Genomic DNA, 14,070 nt, shown 5'->3' on the forward strand with positions numbered 1-14,070 from the left:
CATTCTGGCATTTAAAAAATGTAATAAAGACACGCAGTGAAAAATTAGCGCTGAAAACGAGCGGACAAGTTCATTTTTGCAGATGACCTTATTGCATATGCATTTGTAGGAGTTTTTCTTTCCAGACGCAAAATTTATGGGAGGAGAGTATTTAAATGAAACCATGGAAGGTGATTTACTAAGGTTTGTGCTGGTCAATTTACTGGCATTTACACCATTATTTACCACCCAAAAAAAGCATGCCTTAAACCAGACGCTAATTTGCGCTCTTGGTAGATTGCATTGGTCATTATGGACAGTGTTCATTATGTTTCCTTGTCGTCAGTAGATCTCGCGGAGAACTTTCCACTCCCATCGGCGCTTTTATGGGAAGCACTCCCACGCTAATTTGCCCTGTTTAATAAATCTGGCCCTATGTATATAATAGGAGAAACATAATACATATATCATTAAAATCATGTTTCATTCATTCTGAAAAAAGCTCAAGCATTCCTTTGCAGATGCTACGTTTTGACATCTAATTACATTTCTTGTGTATATTATTAAGCATCCAAATGTGTCCAAATACCCTTTGGGGCCACTGGGCATCAGATTATGGAAGAGACATGGTTTATGTTGACCCTCCCCTCCCATTACCTATCTACAGATAAAGCGTTGTCGGGATAATTCACGTTCGCGTGGCTACATGGAAGCGATAAAAATTCTGGCTAGACAAGTAGTATGTTGAGGGTTGATTTGTAGGGAAGGACTACACGCCTGTGCACATATATTCAAACGCACACATCCCTATAGACTGACCTCGTAATACGCATGTGCATGCCATCGGCGTTCTCACTGGTTCGTGTTTTTGAAGTTTGCGCAGAACTTAAGAGTTTTCTGTTAAAACGGTGTCGTGTTAGCGGCCCCTAAGTTAATAACTAATGATCGTTGCGACGGAAGTGAATCAATCAAACTAACTTTAGCTGGACAATAACTTTATTCTAGAGCTGCTATAAAGCCAAAACACTTTACTTTAATTTCCTATTATCAATGTAAAGCTGCTTTGGAACAATCTACATTGTTAAAAGCGCTATATAAATGAAGATGACTTGACTTGACTATTGTCAACAAAAACTATTGTTCATCCTTCACCTCATTGGCCTCAATCCGTTGCAAAACTTGTGTCCTGTGTTTAAAGCTGCTTGGAAAACCACATCATGATAGTGTCTGGGATCTCATGGATAGTGTTGGTTTCTTGGTCCATGCGTGTTCTTATCCCCAGAGCCAGATCACTGACAAGACCTGACACCCAGCTGATCACGGTGCCAGACAGTGACACACCAATGCTGTGAGTGCCACGGGTCTTTATTCTAGACGGGGGTCGTCCATTTGAGTGTTAAGGACTGTCAAAAGCACAGCACGACAATTACAGACCACTGCTTTTCTCCACGCCTGTATCAACCAGACTCTGACGTGCCTAAAGAGAGGCTCGCAATGATGGAAACACGGTTCTGCTGCGGGACGTAGAACGAAATGACAGGGGATATTCACAGCGTGGAATCCTTTGGAGTCGTGTTGAACGATTCCCGTGGAGCTGAGATTGGAGATGGATTGCGGTAAATGAGCACAGGAGGTCTCTGGAAGTTAAGACAAACACAGATTCACCATATTCATGCATGCAAATTTTCTGCACATGAAATAACTATTCATTGGAAACCCCCAGCACTGCAGGAATATTCAGCAGTATCAACATTTCTATATGTATCTCTGAATATCCTCAGTATTTGGTCAGATGAAAAAAAAAAAAACTAAACAAAAAGAGAACTTTATGGAAGCATTAGATGATGGCAAAAGTAATCTAAATGTAAAAATATATGAAATGAGCAAGCACAGTTAAATACCCAATTTGGCTGATATATATCTTATATTGATCATAAAACAAACCCTCAAATATCAGTGAATGACCAATACTAATATCACATGCATCTCTAGTTTAAATATTGCTCGGAAGACATGATCACTACAACCTGTGAATCATGAGAACATCTTCATTGGCGAGTGAACTGTTTCTTTAACACATAGATATACCTGCTAATGATTCAGCCTGTTTCTGCAGGAATACGTGAGCGTCTATGATGTCTTACAGAACTAGAAGCACGCAGCAGTCATCTGAAGTGCATACACTCTCACTTTCAATGTGATTCCAGCACAGTTCATTAGTTCAGATTACATAACTATGCTAATGAGTAAATGGTTTTACCGCTGTAATTACACTACAGGGATTTGCGAGATAAAAAAGAATTATATAAAACCCAGAGCACGAAAGTGTAACATCTGCTCGATGAAATAATTAACCCACAAGCTCTGTTTCACTGTCGATGTGTCGTCTGAACCTTGGGGGAAAGGTTCTGTGGCAAACTCAGAGGATTCAAAGCAAGATTTTGTAATACTGGCTCCTTTTTGTAATCTTGTTTGTATTGTCTTTTCGTAGCCGGAAGCCAAAAGTTTGTCGAAGAGGAGAACTGAGGCGATGTGCTAAAGCAGACGACATTCAATTTGCAGGGAAACTGTGTTCCTTGGTCTATGTCCTTTGTTATCCCGGGGGCAATGTTTTTTCCACTTCATGAATTAAAAGGCAAGTCTTTAAATCAAATCTGTTCTTCCACAGCATATTGAGAATCGGAGGAACCGACCCTCAGGCGGGAAAATAAGTCTGGGTATAGCATGCCTGCTAACATATGCAACGTTCAGCCTATACACACAACTGACAAGATCCAACACACGACATAGACTCGTGTACATTAAACACCTCAATGAAGATTGGACACCGGCAAGACTGATTACCTCCGGTTCGGTTTTGACAGGGGCAGCGTAAAGTTTCCAAATCCATGCATTAGTGCTTTAATGCTATCTCGCTGTACGGACCTGCTCAGCTTAGCCGTGTAAGACGGTACATCTTTCCTGTCCCGGGCTGACACACACTACTTTATTTTCTCTGGTTTTAGCTCATTTAGAAGTAACCCAAGGGCTATGAAAGTAATTATAAGCAATGATGAAGTCATCCTAGTCCATAAATTCTCAGAGAGATTCCGTATGAATTAATTGGTTTGTACAGCATTGATACTGCAGTACTCTCGGGAGCCAGCATGCACAAAGCAAAGCGTTCACTGTTGCCCTCTTATTATAAAGCCTATAAGCATTTGCTTAATTTTAGATGCTGTATCAGTAATGAATCGGGTTCACATTTCGGTCATTTGGCACCTGACGGACTGCTGGATTTGTTTCAGAATAATAATTGGCCAGGAAAAGATTTGAAAAAAAAATGGGGAAAATGGCAATAGGGAAAATATCAAGTCAAACATCATTAGCGATTTCCATCGAAGAGGTTTGATTTTTATATTCCAGCATTTTTTTCATGATGCCGTGACAAAATTGCTTGATGAAAACAACTCTTCATATTCCTTTAAACCCTGGAAAATTTTACGTGCACTGATTAATCATTCAAGACCTGGAATGTGCACTACAAAATGTAAATAGGGTCTAGAATGTTGACAGCAAAAGAGGCATGCGAGGCAGTTTTTGTGTCATGCATCTCTTTTCATAATGATCCAAAATTGCTCTCTGCCTTTGCTTGATCTTTTATCTTTTATTATTGATCAAAACTCACTTAGATGGACCACAAATTAAATGCACAGACCTTAAATGATTTAAGATGACCAAGAACAAATACATGCCATGGAAGGCTGACATGGAGTTCAACCACACTTTTTACCCCTTTACAACAAAGACTTTAGATATACAAAGACGGTGCATTACGGTGTGTTCACATTTGTAGTTTGGTTTGTTTTAGTCCTGGCCCGCTTAGCATTCACACACCGAACCTAAAGACATAGAGATATGTTTACAAGCTGATTGGTCGGCTTTTATTATGTATATTTTGTGACCGAACATCCAAAACAATGCTGTGATCTGGGCGAAATGTGCTCGTTGATGATATTCTGACCAGCTGAGAACTCGTGAAGGATCTGCTGCGAGGAGACGCGGTTCTGATGCCTGTACCGAACTGTGATGGGCAACAATCATAACTATGATGAGAAAAAACAGGTATGCTCGAGCATTCTGTCATTTTTAGGCTCTCATCTTGTGACATCATGTCCCATTTTTGGTTCGTTTACATGTCTTTGGTCCGTGTTGAGTTCATATTTCATTCAAACCGCACTAAAGTTCGCTTGGAAATGAACCGAGACCGGTCGGTTTATTGCACACCAGGGTTCAGATATCAGCATTCACACTTATTCAAATGAACCGCGCTAACAGAGCAATCGCACAAGGGTTCGTTTTAATCCAACCAAACATAACAAGAGTGAACACACCCTAATATTACTTATGAATGGGAGAAAGTGCAATGCACAATATAGAGGATTAAGTTCCGCCTTCTAAATAAAAGAGCCAATTGATAAAGTTGTGGTGCAGAAATAGTCAGTGTTTTGAGACGTGCGTATGACTGCACGTGCACATTAGCTGAAAAGCTGTCATTATTTGAGCGTTAAGGAAGAAAAATTATGAGACAGTTGTGGTCAGTGGTGATTTCAAATATGAAAATTAATAAGCTTGGTGAACCTATTTGAAGAATTTGATGTTTCCCCATTTAAAGAGATAGAAGCTGCACTTGCATGACTGATAGCTGCCCGAGAGGCGTTTCAAAGATGGCCGACGAGTGAAATGCAAGCGGCAACATTCTAATCTGAAAAATGAAGCCTACCCGGAAGTGCGAAAAACTGCAATACATCGAAAATCCGCTAGGGGCAGGTCCCAAAAGGGAGCAAATGTCCATAGACCCCCATGTTAAAATGTCCGTTTTCACAGCATAAATTCATGTTTTTACAGGTTGGTCCCATGGACTTTTATTGTATTTTTCGATAGGTTCCGAGTGCCTGACAACTGTGAGGGGGGTGAATTTTTTTCGAACTCGTTAGTTTAGATCGTAATTAGATATAAAATGTATGACAAATAAGGGCAAATAAGGGCGATTGACAGCTTGATTGACAGCTGATAACGAGCAAAGGCTGCGCCGAGTGGAATTCCTGAAATTTGACGTCTCGGCCATGATCTGACACAACACATCATACCACCTCTGTATCCTTTCTGAACATTTGTATTGAAATATCGTACAAGATGGCGCCGCCCATACCCCCCATAAACGGCCTCAAACTGTTCTTCAGAAAGTCTATGGGTGACGTCACAGACGCTTTGTCCATATTTTTTACAGTCTATGGTAAAATGACTTGCCTCAAAGGGACTTTGGCTATACATTCACACTGTCAGTTTTTGGGATTGACAATTTACTTAAAGGTGTACAGTAAGTCTTGAAATGTCGCGTTCACACAACTTACAGTAGCATCTTGATTACAGTCTGAATAAACGTGCAACAGAAGTCAAGCCTGTATTCTTTGCGACAATGACCAAAGTAATATCAAAGATGGCGACGTCTAAAAAGTCTTATTACTTTTGACACACCAAGAGTCCAATTGAGCATTTACCATGATCATTAATTATGAATCATAATTCATTCATTTAACCAACCCCAGACAACATTCTTTTACCTGATTTTGAATCTGATAATAGAAGTAAATACCTATTCAAATGAATACTTGGTTTCACTTACCAGAAGTTTCCTTCCAAACCTCACCAGCTCATCATTCTCTTCTGGAGCCACTTGTTTTGACAGCTTCACAGAACTGTGTCCAACTTGCATAAGAAAAACAATAAATAACAGTAAATATCCACAGCAGTTATTTTTCATAATAAAATGAGTATATGAATTAGATTATTGTAAGTATGTACATAGGGAACCTCTGTATCAATGAGCAAAACACAAACAAACATAAAAAAAACTGATGTCTTTATGTTTTGTTAATTGACTGGAATTCATTTTATTATATTAATTATTTTAATTAATAATTCATTTTAAAGAATCATTTGCAGATTTATTTGTACATCTGAGTACCAGGGACAAGTTAGAAATATAAAATATAAACATATTAGTAACAATTTAGCCGTTTGGATTCGATGCTCAAACTTTGCACTTACATAAGTCTGATTGCTTAAAAAAAAATAACAGACTTAACAATCCAGGCAAAAATGGCTGAATACTTAGAGTTAGAGGCTTGTACTTATGTTTTGAACAGTGTTATTTTAGTATCATTCAATTATGAAACTATTATAGTTTTTATTAATATTTTGAATTACTTTTTTATTTATATATTTTCTGTTTTCATTTAAATTTTAGTGTTTAGTGTTTTTGTAGCGCTTACTTTTTTTAATGTCAATATAGTTTTTATTAATTTTTATTTTATTTTAAGTTATTTTATACCTCAAGTTCAACTAAATAAAATGGGAAATGTTGCAACTAGCTGAAATAAAATAAGTTTACATTTTTCCGCATTTTTTGTATTTTTTTTTAAGTTTCGGTTAACTATAATAACCCTGGTTTTAAATATAACATAAATATAAGTGAATTTATCAACCAATTACAAGCAGGCACAAATGTGTGGCAGGTTCAAGTGTGTCTCCTATGAACAGCGGTGCACACAGACACCTTTAACACGAGTCAAAAGGACCAGCTCTTTTTTTTCTCCCTCCTTCTCTGTGACTCAGTTTCATTTGCTGCGCTCTGCTCCCATCCATTTTTCAGTCCTGGCAGAGCTGGCGTGAGCCGGGCCTTGATGGACAGCCCGCAGCTCAGGACCCAACATTACCTGCTCTCTTTCTCCTGGAGCCTGGTGGAGGGAAGATAATTGACAGCAAGCCCTCTTTTATTTTTTCCCTCCTTTCTTTCCCTTCACACTTCTTGCAGCCCGGAAAGACATCCTCTGGTGAAATAAAAGTGAGCCTATCGAAATCCCAGCAGAGACCGCTTGTTATCTACTAACAAGATATCTTAACTGTGGATTGAGTGGTGTGTGGAGGGGGAAACTCTACAGGGGGACTGGAAGCTCTCGGAAACATTAAGATGTCTATGCGCTCAGTCTGGGCTCCGACTGTCTGCTATGGAGATGGAGTTATGCCCTAATGCATTACGTTCGTGCCTGACAGATGGGTGAAAGGCAGCGAGTGAGATTTGAGCTTTTTATTGGCTCGTAGTTTGCTGGTTTTTCATGTGTGAACTGTAATTAAAAGTCATAGCAGAATGTCATTCGGTCTCATTATTACTCTATAATTCAGCATCTTGTTACAGCATTCAAGCAATGCTATATAATGTAATACATAAATAAATGATAAGATATATATAGCACCGTGTGATGATAGAAAATGTCAGGCTGGAAAAAGGTCCATGAGGTCATCGGTGGACATGTGAGATCTACAAAGAAATGTGGAAAAAAACATGTTAATGAGGGACAATGTGAAGTTGTATCAGTTCCAATTAGAAGTTGTATCAAATTAATTTTAATGTTTAGCATTTTTGTTTTAAATTCATGGGCTGCATAATGTAAAGATGTTTTTCATTTCTTCGTTTTTTATTTATTTTATGGATTAATATGATTTTTGGATATCTATCAAGCTAAAAAATTTAAAAAAATAAAAAGTACCTTTTATTTGTAAATGTACTGAATTATCCAAGAATAGGCACTGACACACACACACACACACACACACACACACACACACACACAAATAATGATTAAGTTAAATAACTAAAAGTTAATTAAATACTATTTAATATATTAATACTAAATAAATATATTAAATATATATAATTATTTATGTATAAATACTTTCCATTGAATTATAAGCAAAAAAAAAACTATATTTTAATATACAGTGATAATATTAATTTTAATGTTTTGCATTTTTGCTTTTGGCTTCAAGTGTTATATAATGTCAAGGTATTTTCCTTCTTTAATGAATTAATATAAATAATAAAAGAAAATTATTCAAATGAAAATGTACCATTCATGTGAAATTCACTAAACTGTCCAAAAATAGACATTTACACTTATCTATAAAATTATCAATTATACATACATTATATAAATATATAATTAATAATAAATAATCATTATATAACAACTGAATATATATATATTAAACATAGCCTATACAATTGTTTATATACACATAATTGTTCGTTGGACTATATTTTGATATACTGTGGTGATAAAACTGATTATTTTTTCATATCACTCACTTTTAATTCAAAGATGTTCTATTACTAATGATGTTGTTAAATTAAGTTTCATTTATTTCCTCCTGTATAAGTGTCCTGCACTGGAATTAAGCCTCAGTGAAGCTCCTCTAATGACTGTCTCGTCCAGGTCAGCCAACTGTTTTGCCTTTCTAGTTTCTACTCTACTCTTTCTCTGATCTGATAAAGCTTTGGCATATTAACCAGAGAAACCTTGAGGTTACGGTGGATGTGAAATCTATTTTTAAAGATGTGTGGGCAGAGATAGCTCCCTCTTAATTAAACCTGAGAGCACTCTTGTCCTGTTATTAACTTTGTTATGTATGAAACAGCTCTGTGAAGCCAGAGAGGAGCAAAATTCACTAAACAGTTTGTGCCAATTTAGCACACTGCATTTCAGTGCAAGACCATGATACTCCTCCTGATCTATGTGTATTTATCTATGTATATAAATCATTATCGTTGTGTTAAATAAGGCTCCACACCTAAATGGGTTTCTATTTCAAATTACACATCATACATTTAATAATAACACACGGCACATCACATGGGATCATTCTGTGAAACTTTTGTCTTTTTAAAATAGCTGGTCGTTATTCACTGCCATTATACGGATGAGCGCGAGCGGGACTTTTATTTAATTTTTTTAAATCCCCTTTTGTGGTCCATAAAACAAAGAAGGGCATACAGCATAAGAACAACCCCAGTAAATGATGACTTCATTTTCATTTTATAGTGAACTATCCCTTTAATGTGACTGGCGCGCACTCCAGCGAGACGATGAAGAAAATGCAAAGCTTTCTCGATCTCGAATAATAATTACGGTCTGGAGCCCTGTGTGTTATCGGCAAAGTTAGTTAGTTTAAGTTATTTTATATTTGTAGGTTCTGGTTCATGCCTAGTTTTGAAGGAGAAATTTGTGCAAAATTTAGTTTTGCGTCATTTTCGCTTCCGTAATCACGTTATGTGAACCTTAAAGGGATACTCCACCGTTTTTTCATGTTATTCCCTTAACTAAGACGAGTTGATACATACCTCTCTCGTCTCAGTGTGTGCACTCAATCGCTCTGGCGCGCGGCGACACTTTGATAGCGCTTAGCTTAGCCCAGTTCATTCATTAGGGACCAAACAGAGATGAAGTTAGAAGTGACCAAACACCTCCACGTTTTCCCTATTTAAATACAGTTACACGAGTAGTTACACGACCAAGTATGGTGACACAAAATCTTCGACTCGGCGCAGTAAAAAGTCACTCCTGAAAAATCCTCTCACTTCTGTCATTAGAACCAATGTGACTTTTTACTGCGCCGAGTCAAAGTGCTCCCAAGTGCATACATTATTATTCCGCCATACATTATAGTTATCCTTTTTAACCCGCTTAGAAAAGCGCCACGTTTTATTTTGTGTCACCATACCTGGTCGTGTAACTACTCGTGTAACTGTATTTAAATAGGGAAAACGTGGAGGTGTTGGGTCACTTCTAACTTCATCTCTGTTTGGTCCCTAATGAATGAACTGGGCTAAGCTAAGTGCTATCAAAGGCCCCATCCACACTACTGCGTTTTCGTTTAAAAACGGAGACCTTTTGCTACGTTTGCACCTCCCGTCCAGACTAAAACAGCAAAAACGGAGACCCAAAACGGAGAAGTTTAGAAACGCTGCCGACCCGTTTTTCGTTTTGAATCTCCGGAGGGCGTTTTAGTGAAGACGGGTCAAAACGGAGGACTTTAGAAACGATGACGTAGTAGAGCCTCACGCTCGGCTCTATGATTGGGTGTCATCAGTCATGGCGTATATCTTTGCTAGCAGCTGTTGTGCAAGTAAATTCTGCATTTTACAATGCTATAACTGCCTACATGCGCCGGAGGCAAGCTATTATTCGAGCGATCTGTGACAATTCCCGTGTGCAGCGGCGGTATCGACCGTACATGGAGCGTCGGTTTTGGGTTAACCCGGGAAGAACCAGCGCATGGTGGGATAATTTTATCAATGAAGTTGTGTTTACACCGGCACGCGCATGCCCAGTGTTGGTGAATGGTCACGTGATCCGCGTTTTCAGTCGTTTTAATGTGGACGGAGATCAATTCTAATACGCAGCTAAAACGCTGGTGTGGACAGAGATCGTATTCGTTTTAATTCTCCGTTTCTAAACTAAAACGCAGTAGTGTGGATGGGGCCAAAGTGTCGCCGCGCGCCAGAGCGATTGAGTGCACGCACTGAGACGAGAGAGGTATGTATCAACTCGTCTTAGTTAAGGGAATAACATAGTTTAATATGAAAAAACGGTGGAGTGTTCCTTTAACTGAAGCTGTTTACCAATCAAGCTTGCTAGCTATTCTTGAGCCCAGCCTGAATACAGTGACGGTTTCTTTTTATAGTTTACTCCTTCCCAGGCCTTCCTCGACCCCACACATTTTTCTTGCACTTGTTCTAACAAGGTGTAGCACAAATAGCCGTGCTGAGAGAATGAAGGAAAATCCCCGCGGGATCTAGCGTGTCCCAGCGGAGCTGTGGAAGACGAACATGCGCGTGCTCCACGGAAGATGCACGTCGTCATCATTATATCAGAGTCAGCACCTAATCATGAGCGAGACATGAAAAATATCTGCCGTTCTTCTTTTGTGGAACAAGAGCCATCTGAAACAGAACATTAACATAAAGTTAAGCATGACAAAAGAAACTCAAAGCAGAAGTCAAACTAACAGCACAGCATCAGGATGTATTATCCTAAATAATAATCATTCAATGGAGACTTACTGTGAAATTCACTTTTTACTTGTTATATTATTATCTGTACATGTCTTTTAACATCCCTGCACTTGACAATAAAGCAAGAAGCCACAACATACTGTATGACACTTTTCTTTTTTTAGGCATGTTGTGAACTAAACTCACCTTATAGGGATAGGTCGCCCAAAAATGAAAATTATCCATAATTACCTCACCCTCAAGTCTTCCCAGCTTTATAATGGGAGTGAATGATACCCAAAGAGCACATTCATCCATCATAAAAGTAATCCATACGGCTCAAGGGGTTAAAGGGTTAGTTCACCCAAAAATGAAAATTCTGTCAGTAATTACTCACCCTCATGTTGTTCCAACCCCGTAAGACCTTCGTTCATCTTCGGAACACAAATTAAGATATTTTTGATTAAATCTGAGAGCTGTCCCACTCCTCCATAGGCTTCTAAAGACGTTATAACTTGCTGGCCCAGAAAATGCATTAAAGACATCGTTAATATAGTCCAAGTGACTCCAGTGGCTCAATCTTAAGTTTATAAAGCGACGAGAATACTTTTTGCGCGCAAAAAAAAACAAAAATAACGACTTTATTCCACTATTCATTTCCTTCTCTCTGGGCCTCGAGTTTTTTCACGTAGTGTTTTAGCGTAGGGCGTCTGTGTTGCACGTCACCACGTAGGCTCACTATTGGCCGACGCTGGTCATGTGTGTGATGCGTGTGACGTACAACACAGATGCGCTGCGCTATTACACTACGTGAAAAAACTCGAGGCCCAGAGAGAAGGAAATGAATAGTGGAATAAAGTCGTTATTTTTGTTGGTTTTTTGCGCACAAAAAGTATTCTCGTCGCTTTATAAACTTAAGATTGAGCCACTGGAGTCACTTGGACTATATTAACGATGTCTTTAATGCATTTTCTGGGCTAGCAAGTTATAACGTCTTTAGAAGCCTATGGAGGAGTGGGACAGCTCTCAGATTTAATAAAAAATATCTTAATTTGTGTTCCGAAGATGAACGAAGGTCTTACGGGGTTGGAACAACATGAGGGTGAGTAATTACTGACAGAATTTTCATTTTTGGGTGAACTAACCCTTTAATAAAGGCCTTCTGAAGTGAAGCGATGCGTTTTTGTAAGAAAAACATCTATATTTATAACTATAAACTACAATCACAGGCTTACGGTAATGGCAATATGCAGTAATTTGGGATAATTTTCCATACGTGGGATAATTTAAATTTTTGGGTGAACTAACCTTTTAACTGTGTTAAAATCACTGTAACACAGTATATTGTTCTATTGCTTTTACAAAATAGTAGGAACAGGTTTCAAAATCATGAAACTCAGAAGCCCATTTCTGCCTCAGAGAATATATACAGAAAGTTTTAGGAGAAACATCTGCATGATCATACAAACTAATGTTCAATAAATAATTACAATTCTTCCACCAAGGTTGTTGATTCAGATTTTGGATTTTAGTGCCAGAACTACTATACATAATCAGTACTTGATATCAAACCTCACAAGAGACACTTGAACACATAATCTCTGAGAGAAGAGTTGTTCTTTTGGATTTGAATTATTAACACTGACTCTCTCTCTCTCTCTAGTGATAATCAGCTATAAATAAGTCCAAAACGAGACTGCCATCCCCCAATGTAATCAGGACACATAATGGAAATATGTGTCTGAGATGATGCATTGTTATATAGGCACTAATTCTGCACACACACAATAGACTGTACAAGGACAGATAAAAGGATTAAGGCTAGTTGTGGGTAAACAGGAAGAAAGCGATTGCTGCCGCCACTGTTGAGGACAGATCCCACAAGACCATGTTGAATGTCTGCATGTGAGTGAGCGAAAGAAAGAAAGACGTCTGTTGGAAAGAAAAGTCACAAATGACATCTCTTTACTACATCTTAATTAGTTCTCCTAAACAGTTCTGAGATATAGAGTAATTTTAGTATCTTCACTGTAAAAAATAATCGTGATTTTAACAGTTAAAGACTAAAAATGCTACAGTGAAAAACTGTTAATTGGTTAACAGAAAGTTTCCTTAAAGGTATAGTGGAGGATTTTCTTTTTCAGGGTGGATCATCAAGACTATTGGTCCTCCTAATTGTCAATCATTCTGGTGATATGTTTACATAAGGCCGTCGTACGTGCTCGTCCTTTCTGCGCATGCGCACTTTCAGGTGTATATGTGTGGTGAGCTATGGTTTCAGCCATTCATTGAAGCTTGCCGTTCTCACCGGGTTTTTTCAAAATGTCTGAGGGTCGCAAGAGAAAAAGTGTCTACGAATTGTATGACAAGAAGAGAAAGGCCTCTGAAGAAAGAAACAAGACCAGAGTGTTTTTGGGAGAATATTTCACACGCTGGCGTGCGCTAAAAGCACAGGTTGGGCTTCCCACTGATGCCTCAGTCGCGAAGTTTCTACTCGACAGGTAACGTTTGGCATGCTATTTGGAGAAATCCATTTAAAATCACTGCTAGTAAAAGTTAATGTAAACTATGATTAGCGATGCTAGCGTTTAATAGGCGTTCCCTCTCGGGAGCAGGTAGAGTGTTGCGCATGTGCATTTTTTCAAAAAGTGGAGAGGGCGGTTCTTTTCTAAAATTCGAGAAAATCCTCTGCTATACCTTTAATATACGTTAAATAACTGTGATAGATCTAATGGGACATTTAATGTAATTTTACTGTAAAATACCGTACAGTTTTTGGAAGTGAAAACAAACAAGTCATTATATAATTTACAATGAAAAACCGTAAATTCCCAACATATTCCCTGCGTGACACTTAATAACTATGTTTCGTCATAGTTTTCTTAGTTTTTTCTAATCATTTATGTACATTAGGGTTTTATGTTACATTTAATGTTGTTAAATTAATGTTTATTGTATTTTTTAAATTTCATGTGTGTTACCATGATGGTGTTTAATGTTTGTGTGAATGACACTGTGCAGCTTCTATACATATTTGTATTAATTTTCTTATGGAAGAACTGCTTGTGATGAGCTTTTATTGATCATGTGACTCATTACTGCTGTGATTGTTGATTGTCAGTGTATTACAATGGTACAAAACAGATTTTAGTACTTAAATAGGTCGGTAAATTAACATTATATCAGATAATGAAATACGGTTTATTACTGTAAATTTT

The 14,070-nt window shown here is 38.0% G+C and overlaps 1 protein-coding gene across 1 annotated transcript in view; it reads right to left on the minus strand.

Moving 5' to 3' along the window:
• The window catches only part of epha8 (eph receptor A8), a 179,797-nt gene that overhangs the window by 112,192 nt on the left and 53,535 nt on the right, over positions 1-14,070 (minus strand). The window contains exons 11-12 of the mRNA XM_082155779.1: positions 5,645-7,339; positions 1,132-1,616 (exon numbers count right to left, since the gene is read on the minus strand). The gene's annotated coding sequence lies outside the window, so the exon portion shown is untranslated. The remainder of the gene's footprint in view (positions 1-1,131; positions 1,617-5,644; positions 7,340-14,070) is intronic.

Source organism: Leuciscus leuciscus, assembly GCF_965113295.1.
Source record: "Leuciscus leuciscus genome assembly, chromosome: 23".
NCBI lineage: Eukaryota > Metazoa > Chordata > Actinopteri > Cypriniformes > Leuciscidae > Leuciscus > Leuciscus leuciscus.